Below are 12,540 nucleotides of genomic sequence, written 5' to 3'. Positions count from 1 at the left end.
TTTTTTAAGTTGGTTGAATACACTAACTTACTTATTACATACTTTTATTCAATTATTATTTTGCCTTTTTTATTTGTTTTACTTTTAATTATTATTACCAATATTTTCAGAAGAAAATAAATTAATGTATCCAGAACGAGAGTTTCATTTTAAACTTTAAATGTATGTATAAAATAGACCAAAAAATTTTTACGAGAAATTAACAATAAATTATCTTTTATATTGTTTCTATCGATTTGAATAATAAAATAAAATTTGAAAAAGGAATGTTTCCTTTCAGAAAAATTTGCTATCCCTAGTATTTCAAGTACTTTCCATTCAGGGCACATCGAAAATTTCCACACTGTATATATACAAACAAATATATAAATATGCAAATATTGCTCGTTTAATGGTATAGGATAAGTAGTAAATTTATTTATCAACAACATTCCTACGATAGCAAATAAAATCGAACTACTGATTTATTTATACTGTGGCATAATCGCCCGCCTTCATAGGTCACCGGAGTTCATGCCGCGCCGGCTCCTGCGCAAAGCGGGCGCGAGCCATCTCAGTGCCCAAAAATGCCTAAACTTTCAGTATAAAGGGCTCTTAATTATCATATCATATCATGGTAGAGATTTATCAAGCAATATATCTACTTACGGATAAAAAATATCCACGTGCCTATATATTCTTACTACGCTATCGAGATTTTCGAGAATGATATTCGTCTATTTTCTCTACGTAAAGTGGATTTTATTATAATTGAATTTTTAAGATATTATTATTCTTTATATGTATGTCAAATGTGTTGAGTCTTGCATAATATTGTACCTTTTTACAATTAATGAAAAACAGTCTAAAAAAACAGTTTCTTTAAAAAAATTGTGTTGAAACGCGCAGTCTATAACCCCCAAGCTCTATGGCAATATGACTTGCTGTTTGCGAGATGTGACTGTTGATCCGTTCCCGACCTACCCCTAAGCAAACCTAGTGACCACGCGAATATCTCACCTTCATAATTATTTACGTTTTAAGGGATTAAAAGGGCTTCATTTCGTGGAACGGTAGGTAAATGTGCAATGTTTGTCTACCTATTCTATTTTATTAACCTTTTTATATAAACTAAAAGACTTTTAATAAAAGTGGTATGTGCATTGTTTTTAAGTTTAAATATCTGATCTTATATAATTATATAGTCTAGATCTTTTGTTAAAAAATCTATAACTCTCGTCATTGTTTTAGCAATTAAACTCAAACTCAAACTCAAACATTTATTTTTTCAATTAGACTTCTTCGAGAAGCACTTTTGAAATTATATACATATATAAGGAATATCGATATTTCGACACCTGAAAATGTACACGAATATTATCGGCTCTACTAAATATAACATACGCTGCCGATACATTCTTTTTTCCATAATTATTTCGTCGAATTCGTCAATTCAGAGAATCTCCATTTTTGCTTCTACCATACTATTATATTATCTGTGCTACAGAATCCACGTACATATACAATGACAGGCTCCACGTGTAAGCAAAGTACAACAATTACAAACGCTGTGTATTTGGTTAACGTGACGTAAATTACGTATCACGTTCCCGCCATAACTTGAGCGAATATAAAAGAAACAGCCATTCACCGTATCTTCATATCTGGAAATTATTCAGACTCGCATCTGCGTCTCGCTTTCGAAAATAAAGTTTCGTTTAAACGCCATTCGTATGGGAGATACGAATGAATCGTAATAAAGTGTATTAAACGTATTGCAAATAGAAAATGTTTTTCGTGGAACGCGACGCCAATATTATTTACGTAACGTCTCAGATAATACGAGATGGAATGAGTTTTTTTCAGTTCAGTGGCTTTTTAAACGATTTCTGTAAATTATTGAATTTCATTTCGCGTATTTGTCGTGTGCAAACACGTGTGGGATGATTTGTGTTTGGGCAATTTGTTTGAGGCAAATGCTTTAAAAGATTGTATACGTTTCTTCGTTCTTTTACTAGGTAATGTACCAATTCGTCAATTTCGAGAATAGGAGCGGCAGCTCAAGGCCCTACCGCATAAGTCTTAAATCTTAATGCAAAACGCAGAAAAGCCTTAGATTTTTTAACAATTAAGGTTCTTGTAGTCCAATACGATCAAGTTGGTAAATTTTATTAAAATAAAACAGCCTAATTATTCGAGAAAAAGCTACTTTTTGCTACAAATACCAAACATGTTCTTTTACAAGCGAGGACGCGGGCTAAAAGCTTGTAAGTAATTAAATAAATGAAACACAGAAATAGATGACATTTACATATAAATTCTTTAATGATACCTTCTATAGAAGCTAGGTTAATCCCACAATCTTGAAAGGCTTCATCGCAGCTATGTTTAAAAGATTCTATGCGAATTTTTAGTCGTAAATTCTATTATAAACATGATAACATAATTAACTATTATATACTAGCATTGCGCCCCAGCTTCGCACGGTATCATCTCATGAGAAAGCTTGTGGTTATTGTATGTGCTTCATGCGTGTGATGGTTGTACCTAGTTTTAGGATAACTTTTGAATTTAGCTTCTTTCTTTTGATATATTTATTTTAAATATTTGATGTAAAGGGCTGAATAATGTGCGTGACCTGCTTAATTTAAAATTGATACGAATAAGTTGTCCACCAAAATGTACAAACTATAGATGTGTCATGTGACTCATAGTTTTCTTCTACACTTTCTTCTCAATTCTGATTTGGTTTTTTATTCTGATATGAGTATGGTTGTTTGAGTTTCTGTCATTGAGTTTCTTTTTCTTCTTCGTCTTTGTGTTTATAGTATACGTTAAAGATTTAAGGGCCACTATGTTTTACTACTAATAAGAAAATTAATCATACATGATTTAATTTTCTTACTAGAAATATATTTTTAAGTATAGATTTCAATTTCATATATGACAAAAGAATAACTCAAAAGTAAACTTAACTATAAATATTCTGATTTGTACGCACCATAAAGCGTTTGACCACGTTTGACACACTTGTGACGTAGATCACATTCGCTGACGCGCACTTTCACACGTATCATCTTTATAACAATATAGACTCTATTACAACCCAAATAAATGCATTTTTTATTGAATATATATTGTGAAGATGTAGGTTGTATCAACTTGATGTAAAATTAACATAAGCCGACGCCAATTTATGAACGGCTTAACATCGGCTCGTTGGTCTAGGGGTATGATTCTCGCTTTGGGTGCGAGAGGTCCCGGGTTCAAATCCCGGACGAGCCCTGTTCCTCTTTTGGCATTTTTTTACAAAAATAAAAATTTTTGACCGTGATCTCTACATAAATTGTTCATTTAATTGATATTTTTGCTGATATAACATCCTGTTAGTTATCGTCTATACATAAAAAAATAATATTATGTTTAAAGCTAGTTTAAACACTTCATTTTTTAAATAAACTTCACTTACGGATATTATATGTAAAAGATTATCGAATTACATACCTACTTACTTATAATTATGTAGATTGTAACTATAAAATAAATATATAATTTTATTTTTTTTATTTGATGTTAAAATAATTTTCATCATCACTAATCTAATATTCATACCCTGCACGGCTGCACTATATCAATACTAGGTATGACAAAAGTTTTTCAACATACTTAGATTTTCACTTATAATACCACAAAAGAGCTTCAAAATTATCGGGTATTTTCCGATAGGTTCGTTGCAAACAAATGAAGGAGTCAAGTTTTTAGTCAAGGTTAAAAAATCTCGAGCGCGAAGCGCGAGTGATTTTTCCTGAAAAACTTGACGACTTTATTTGTTTGCAGGGAACCTTGAGGGAAATGCCAGATAATTTTGAAGCTCGTGTGGTATTCGTTATTTTTCCGTCCCAAATGTCGGCCAATAATTTCACAATTGAATTGAACCTGTCAGTTTGACGTCAACGACCAGAGAAAACTTTCAAAAAATTATCAGTATAATACCATGTAGGTTGTACCACGTGACGTCGAATGGTGCAATTCTATTGGTCGATATTTGGGTTGGAAAAATAATCTCTATTAAATAAGATAATTAATGAAGCTTTATCCCCACAATATTAGGCCAAAATTAAAATACATTTCCACCATCAAAGAACGTCTTAATGTAATGCTCAATACGAAACGATCTCAAAGGAAATATCAAATAATCTTCGCTGCATTAAAATATAAATATCGTAAGCAAATCATTAGCCGTCTCAGAGACTTCGTCTTCAATCGTGCAAAGGTTCGAGTATTATGTATTTTTTACTCCGCTCGTTAAGGAAAACGTACTTCGAAGCTGATTGGGATGTTATCGATAATTTCGATTACCTATATTCATATAATTATATTTTATGTTATTAATATCTGCTTCTAATTAGGAGCAAAATATAGGTGGAATACCTATCTTTAAAATCAATTAATACAAATAAAGAAAATATAGCTACTATGTAAGATTTTGAATTGAGGTTTTTAACTCTATCAGAATTTCAGGATTATTGAGTCTTCTTGATCATCAAAATAATGTGCACACTGACAAAACAAGAAGAAACAGACTGTTGCACATTTGAGGATAATTGTTTTGTAAATTGCTTCCCACGTCCATTCAATGAAAACCCCTGACATTAACACATGCGATATTAATAGCAATTATATACAGCATCATCTTTCACCACCTCAAACCGCGGTTACAATTTCTCCAAAATTCGCAGACGTTCAATGCTCAAGCATTACTTATAAACTTTTACATTCCACGTTTCGAGGGAAACGGAATCATCTTAATGCCAGTAATTATACGGATTCACCGAATTACTTGGCCATAAGTAAACAAACGGAATGTCCTATTTACAATCGTAAATTTCGCGAAACGGCGGACTGCCTCGGAACTGTTTTTATACCCTCCTACTCGTGGGGTAGAAACGCTTAATAAATTTACAAGTTCTTTCGCTCTTAAGTACCGTGGCTATCGTAATGAATTAAACAAGTAGGTACACACTTTGTTACATTTCCATAACCTAATATGAATGTTTGCAGATGTCAAAAAATCACGCGAACAACTTGTGAACATCAAAAATCCAACAATGTAATATTTGTATTATCATTTATAAACATTCATATTTGTCACAATAATATTTTTTTGTGAATTAAATAATTGTAAGTGATAACAATTTGTCCTACTTTTTTTCCTTTATAAAGTGTTGATTTGAATATTTCGTATCACTCGCCTGAAACGGTCCCTAACAACAATATAATATGTAGCCAAAAATAAACCGACAGTATGAATAAAATCTTATATGAAATGAGACATTAAAATACCTATAGACATAGACCATTATTTTTGAAACTTTTGCCAAAAAACTTTGTAAAAGACCGAATGACCATCATTTTGTTTTCTAATGAAAAATAACATGTGTAGTATTAGGTGGTAGTTTCCAAAATACTATTCCTAAATACTTAAGTTTCCTTGAATAAAAAGAAAAATAAAAAAAATATATATAAAAAATATAAATATAAATTAAGTTCCAGTTTAAGTTTAGCACAATTCATATAAAATTAAACTATTGCCACAGAATACATAATAGTAGCTAAACGCTACAGAACGGACACTCTCCGCCTCCCGCCAAAATTAAACTTACCTCACCCCCGCGCGATCAGACATAAAATGGGCCATATTTTTCTGCAAGGACGATACGCAACGAAGATTGACAACATTAATCAAATTGACTTAAAGTAATTTTATTATTTTGGATTTGTGATTATCGTTTTTCGTAGAAAATGGTTAGATATTGTGCTGTTTACGGATGTATTTCATCAGAAAAACGCGAATTTTTTTCTACGCTAGTCACAAATGTGCCAACCATAAAGCGTTAACATACACATTTGCAGTCTCTACAGTGTGACTGTCAAAACGACCATTTTGTATGGAGTGTCCGGGGTGTGCTATTGCTTCAAAAATAAACGAATCCAGCATTAATTCTCATGGCTTCGTAGCCAAATGGCAGCGGGTTGGCCAGCTAATGAACGAAGATCCTCGCAGCTAAGGAATGGCGGAATTAAAAGTACATAAATGAACGACCGACGCTCCAAACTTGAAATTATAAAGCTTAAAATGCTCTGCTCTATTTCTGCGATCATAAATTTAGATGTATAATAATAAACGTAAGTATTACTGGTATAAGAGAGATAGTAATTCAGGGACAATGTAATATTATCCATGCTAATTTGGCATAGTGTAGAGGCGGTTTCGAATACGCGCATCCTGACAAAATTTTCTCTTTTCTTTAAAAATTTCTCGTACCTACCTACTTGTGTTTTGCTACATTTTTGGAAAAACAAACTTTATAATAGTCTGTGGGTAATCTGCATACATGTAGGTACCTTTTTTTTTAAGTGGGGAAATCTTTCATAGATACCCACGGCCTCTGGGTTATGTCGGATTCGTACCGATCAAAACCCCACTGTGTTCCGTCAAGCCGCATCAAAGACGGGGCCACGGGTATAAGTAGAATTCGTCCGTAACCCCATCAGCGGCTGCCCGTCTCCAGGACAACAAATATGATAATTCTATAGCATAACTACAAATCATCATCTGCATAGTTAAATATATCTAATTCAACTCTTCAAAAAAGTTTCAAAAGTATAACGTCAGGAAAACCTGAGCACCTATAGTTTTTGATAGGCAGAAACGTCATTCTACTCATATTTCACATATTTCATCACAACGATACATGTTCCTAAACAGTACAAAACTAGGTCATAATGGTCATACTGCTAATCAATCGATATAGAGATTGAGGCGACGCGCTTCTTCTTAATAAGTAATCAAGATATTATGTTATGCATTATAAATTATAATATGTATTTAATATGAGGAATTTTTGATATTATGTGTTTATATAGAAATATAAATGTGTATTGATGGTTAGTTTATGATTCTTAGAGCATTATTTAATGCTCTAAGAATTATGGTATTAGTCAGTTCTTTAAAGAAACGAATCTTCAATGGCGGCGCTTATCATTCCCTCTCGCTCACACACGGCCGTACGGTATGCAAAAAAAATAGGGTAAAGTAAAATGTATTTAATTTTCCCTGTTATAATTTTTGGAAGAAGTGTACAAATACAACCCTCGAATTTAAGGTTTTTGTGGGGGGGAGGGGAGGGGGGAGTGGTGGGAATCCCTCCTCCAAAGGGGGGGGGGTGAGGAGTCACTTAGTTTCTGAGATATTGGAGTTTAAAGTTTTGAGAATTGCCTTGAAATTGCAAAAAAAAAATATGGACGAGAAATAATATGAACTTTTCACAGTAATATCACCAAGTTTCAAATCGTGGGTAATTATTGTACCGGCGAGCCTAATTTTTTTTTTTAGTTTGTAACATTTTCGCCATTTATATTTAGAATGACAATTATGTATTTGCTATACTTAGTAAATAATATTTTCTTTAATAATATATTCTTTGGGGAAAGTTGTTCAGTTTATGGGCTAATTACGAGACTACGAGTATTAATGGGGATTTTGTTGCGTTCTGTATATGTCATTTGATAGTTCATATAAATACACAAATATCATAACAAAACAGTTTGTCAACAAACAAATTAAAATAATTAACAAAATAATAAATAAAATAATTATCAATTTACGTTATTTTTATTTTCTTTTTTGCTGATCCTACCATCTGTCAAAGTCAGCTTTGGCCGCCATTGAAGATTCGTTTCTTCATTGAACTAGCTAATATGACTTCGTATAATTGTAGAGTTTATTAATAAATGTCATGTTTAATATTTATTTTACAGTAAGTTTTTCCTATATTATATTGTATAATATGATATCCCTATAAAATAAATGCTAACGCTAATCAAAATCTGATAAAGTTTCATATTATGTAGTACATATTCTAAAATATATAAAACTCAAAGGTGAAGAAAGGATTTTAGAAAATTCATTCCCTTAAGGGGTAAAATAGGGGATGAAAATTTATCTTTTCCACGCAGGCGAAGCTGCGGGCAACAGCTAGTTCTAAAATAAAGTTGTTCTATAAATTAGTTATTCAAGTAATTTTAAATTATAATGCAACTTTGAAACATAAACAGTTTCAACCACTTTGATTGACCGTTAAAAATATTGGAAATTGTTTTAGAGTTATTAGAGGTAGAAATGATGACGTGAAGCCTATGATATCCATTTGTTTTTTTGCTTCCTTTCACCACACGGCTCGTTGGTCTAGGGGTATGATTCTCGCTTTGGGTGCGAGAGGTCCCAGGTTCAAATCCCGGACGAGCCCGTACTCTTTTTTTCAATTTTTTATTTCTGTTTCTTTATTTCAATATTATTCTAAAATGTTAATATTAGATATTAGTCTTTACTCTAGCTATAACCATGCCACGAAAACATCGAGATAGTATGTGTACGTAGTACATATATCTCGATGCACGAAAACGGTTATTTTTACAAGAAAAAATATTACAAACGGGTACTTTGCAGAATGTAGTGTTTTTATTTAATGTAATTAACTTCTTTTTGAAATAATTTCTTTGTATTTAGGCTGAATTTTAACAAAAGCATAATGCATAATAATTATCATTGATTTCGCCGGGAAAGTCCAGATGAAAGTGAGGGCTTAGAAGCCTTTTGAAAGAAGTCATCTCCTTGATTGATGGGCCCTTGTAGATTTATTATGGTAATACTGTCACTGCCTGATCTATTAATGAATTTCACGAAATGCAAAAAAGTGTTTCACGTAAGCCACCACAATTTATAGATCCATTAAACAATTGTGATTGATTACTGAGGTTATTTTTAAAGAATGGATTTTACTTTAATAACATAATTTATTGCGTTCATGGTATAAAAATAAATATATTATGCATTAATAAATTAATTTAATTATGATTATTTTAGCTAAATTACGTGGAGCACAATTTGCTCTTTAAAAATACCAGGCGCTAACATAGTTGCTCAACGCGGATCACAATATTGAATTAGGAACGAACATTCTCATTGTTTTACCTTAACCTGACTAACCGGTGACGTCGGCGCCGCATCCTGCCTTCAAAAACTCAATAAGTAACATTATTAGTAGAACAGTGGCACTTGATTGAATCAATACGTCAACCCTCGTGGCGCCCACCTGACAATTACCTCCTGCTTTCAAATCATTTTAACCCTTGCCCGAAGGAGATAAGTTTATTTTGAGCCGAGTGGCGTTGTCGTTCATTTAAGTGCTTCTTTTGTGACGACATTCCGCTGCTCCTGTCCCAATTAACTCTGGCTGGTTCAAAAATTAAGTTAAATACCCCCGACTTTGCGAATCGTGTTTGCTTATTGCCAATCGTCGTATAACTTCGTAAATTAAAACTCCGCCGGGACTGATGTAGTGAAGTTTTTATGACGAGACGTTTTTGTTTTATTTCTGTGTCGTCTGCGGAAATCAATACGCCTGAAGCTTAGTGGAATGTAAAGGAGGTTTCTGAAGCTTAGCGACGCAGCGCAGAAAGGCTTTGCTGTAAGCGTTGCGCTGATAAGGACACGAACACTATTTATATTTTATGCAATAGATGTATCGATCAGCTTCTATTTTTGTTCTGACTAAAAGTACCTTATCACCTCCCATTTCCCGATAAACGCCCCTATTCTCTGCAATAATCCAACAACCTGCTACTTACTACTTCTAACATAATAAAGGTTGGTTGGATGTTTATTTTCATTTTTCAAGCAAAACAGTCTGATCGGATCTATGTATTTGAAATTTGGTACCATGCTTTGAGTATACTCATCAAATTGCGAAATTCTAGTTAGTGTAATTTGTACTCCTTATTCATTATGTTGTAGCTTTTATTCCAAGTAGGTATTAAAACCGATCTTGATAGAAAATCTCTATGTTAGAATTTAGCAACATAATAGGTTTAGGTATCGACAAGTTGCCATATATGCCGCAAGTAACCAAAACTAAGTTACACGTACAAGTATCCAAGTTGTAAAACTTAAGCTGAGCTCAAACTTGGCTTACTAACAGTAAGTAGAGACATATTTTACAGCGGCTCAACTACCTGCGCCTAAAACAATCAAACAGCTACTTAGGGATTGAGCAAACATGTTAGAACGGTTAGGTTTAACTAAATACAAGTGTGGCTTAAGTAAGATAAGTGTTCGTGTGTGAACGTGTGGCTTCAGTTGTTCATTTATGTCAATGTTGTATAAAATACCAAACTTTTGGAGGATAAAAGGTAGTAGGTACTGCATGCAACGCTTGACCAAGCTTCCAGTATGTAATTAATTTATCTGTATAGCAAACTTCAGTCAAAATGAGTGCGCTACTTCTGTATCGAAACAATATCTTTATTTATAAATTTCTATAGAAATCTTCGTATATAGATAGTTTTTTTGATTCATAGTTGACGATCCGAGCTTTCCCACGATCGTTATTGAATAACCATTTATCACAAATTTTTCTCCTTGCTAACTACCTATTTTCTTTTTGCGCCTACGTCTTATAGGCTTTACACAAGTAATTTTCGATAATACTTGAATAAATTAGTAAACTAAACATCTATCTAGAGATTCGCATTAATAAGCTTATACAGAACATTAGGTCCGTGTTAAATTGCGTCCCCTTCCACCCCACAATTTATTTAAGAATGTTATGTAAATTTGAACACAAGTCTTTGATCGTCCGCATCAAAAGTCCGAGTAAAAAAACTTTCAACGAAGCGAAGAAAAAGCGTGAGGAGCTTAAGAAAAATAATGATTTAATCTTACTTTTCGCTGTCTCGCATATAAAAGACTAGAGTTGGGGGCGGCGGGGCGAGAATCGGTTTTAATCTTTGCTTTGTAAAGGTGATTATGAGGGATTATAGGTTGGAAAGTATGGCAGAAATTTCGCGGCTCAGGAGGCGGGCCCTTCGGTTCATTTATAGTATATTTTTTAGTCCCCAGGTGGGGTTGCGGTCGGGCGGCTGATACTTCTCAACTTTTCCTTAGTTCCACAAAGGAAAAGCTTTGCTTCGTTCAGTTTTACAGTGCCCAGTAGGCTTCCAGTTGGATGATCTGTGGTCGCGCAACGTAATGCTCTGGTCAAAATGTTTTATAATCGATTTGTAAAAGAGATAATGCAAAAAAACGTTTTGAACCAAATGTATTGGTATTCAAATATCTTTATAGTCAAATTATTATTTCAAATTATTATGTCAAATTATTATAGTCAAATTATTATTTCTCTATATTATTCTGTCTTTCTCTGATATTATGATGATTATTTACCGATTAGTCAACGAGTTTTTAATGATGTCATACGCGCTGATAGTTAACTTCTCAACTAACTTCAACATATGTAGAAGTAATCTAACCCAATTAGGCAAGGTAATGTATCTATACGTTTTTTATTACATTTGCAAAGCGAGCATATTGCACGCCTCATAAGCGAAGCGTTGAGGTGGGTACTACTGTCACTTCGCGCAAAACATCTGATTTTTCAAACTTAAAATGTCTTTATGTATCATACATTGCACTTGTAAGATAATACATACACACACATATTAAGAAAAAACACTATTTTTAACGTTCATGATATTTTTGATGTCATTTTTGTTATTTAAACTAGTTAAAAAACAGTTTATAAAAGTTCTGTCTTGGACGTCCGTGTGTCTGTATGTGCGGATCCTTTTTCTTGTTAACACGATAGCGACCGAAATACTTTACTAATCGAGTCTTTTTTTTCTCTTACGCTTGAGTATGCTCAGGAATAGAACCCTTTCATTTTTCAGGGTCTGATTCGATGTGGTTTAATTGTTATTAAAGAAACAAAAATAATAATTAATAAATATTTATTAAAAAAAAATTATGAGGCGTGCACTTTTGGATTTTCCAAATTATTTCCTACTAGCGATACATCTGAACCCCTATAAGGATGTAAGAAAGATGGATTGACCAATCAAAATATCTGTTTAACGACGGATGTAAATACTAAAATGTGAACAATTTAAATACTCGCTGTTGATATATGACCATTTGTTTACCATAAATAGTGCAAATTATAATACCTGTTTTCTATAGGTATGTAGTATGTACTATGAAGACATAATAAGATATACAAGCATTGAGTTACTAGTATACTAGTATCTCAATGTATACAGAGTTTGACGTAAAAGTAAAGGTAAGGTCTGTGCCCTGTGGGTAAGGTTCTGCTTGAATGTTCATAAGAGGGAATAGTTTTGTTAGCAAAAATGGTGGGTTTGAATTTTCTCTTATAATATTTCTTTTCTTTTCTGTGCCAGATAATCTTACAAAAGCATATAGGTACCTATAGACCAGTTTAAAGTAAAAAGAAAAGTTCTTGGAACACTCATGAGGAAATAGAAGTTGTATATGTAATACGGAGGGATGTCTTTTAAGCATCTCGTCAGCAAATAAATCTGGCATATTCATATTAGGTATATGCCAAAACCATGTGTGCCTTTTTACCTAATTATCATAATATATAATGAATAAGTTCAGCGTATAAAAGAAGCCTATAAGGATTATTCTTATAATGAGAACGT

General features: G+C 32.9%; 2 non-coding genes across 2 annotated transcripts; both read left to right on the top strand.

The window, feature by feature from the left end:
• Positions 1-3,192: 3,192 nt before the first annotated feature.
• TRNAP-UGG (transfer RNA proline (anticodon UGG)) lies at positions 3,193-3,264 on the top strand. The gene has a single exon. It is a non-coding gene; the product is annotated as a tRNA-Pro (tRNA).
• Positions 3,265-8,216: 4,952 nt separating this feature from the next.
• Positions 8,217-8,288, top strand: TRNAP-UGG (transfer RNA proline (anticodon UGG)). The gene has a single exon. It is a non-coding gene; the product is annotated as a tRNA-Pro (tRNA).
• The last annotated feature ends 4,252 nt before the right edge of the window (positions 8,289-12,540 follow it).

This window comes from Colias eurytheme, chromosome 6 (assembly GCF_061535395.1).
Source record: "Colias eurytheme isolate Ceu_HAF_F1 chromosome 6, ilColEury1 Martin Lab GWU primary, whole genome shotgun sequence".
Lineage (NCBI taxonomy): Eukaryota > Metazoa > Arthropoda > Insecta > Lepidoptera > Pieridae > Colias > Colias eurytheme.
Note: the sequence above shows the minus strand (reverse complement) of the source record. Positions and strands in the feature narration are given on the sequence as shown.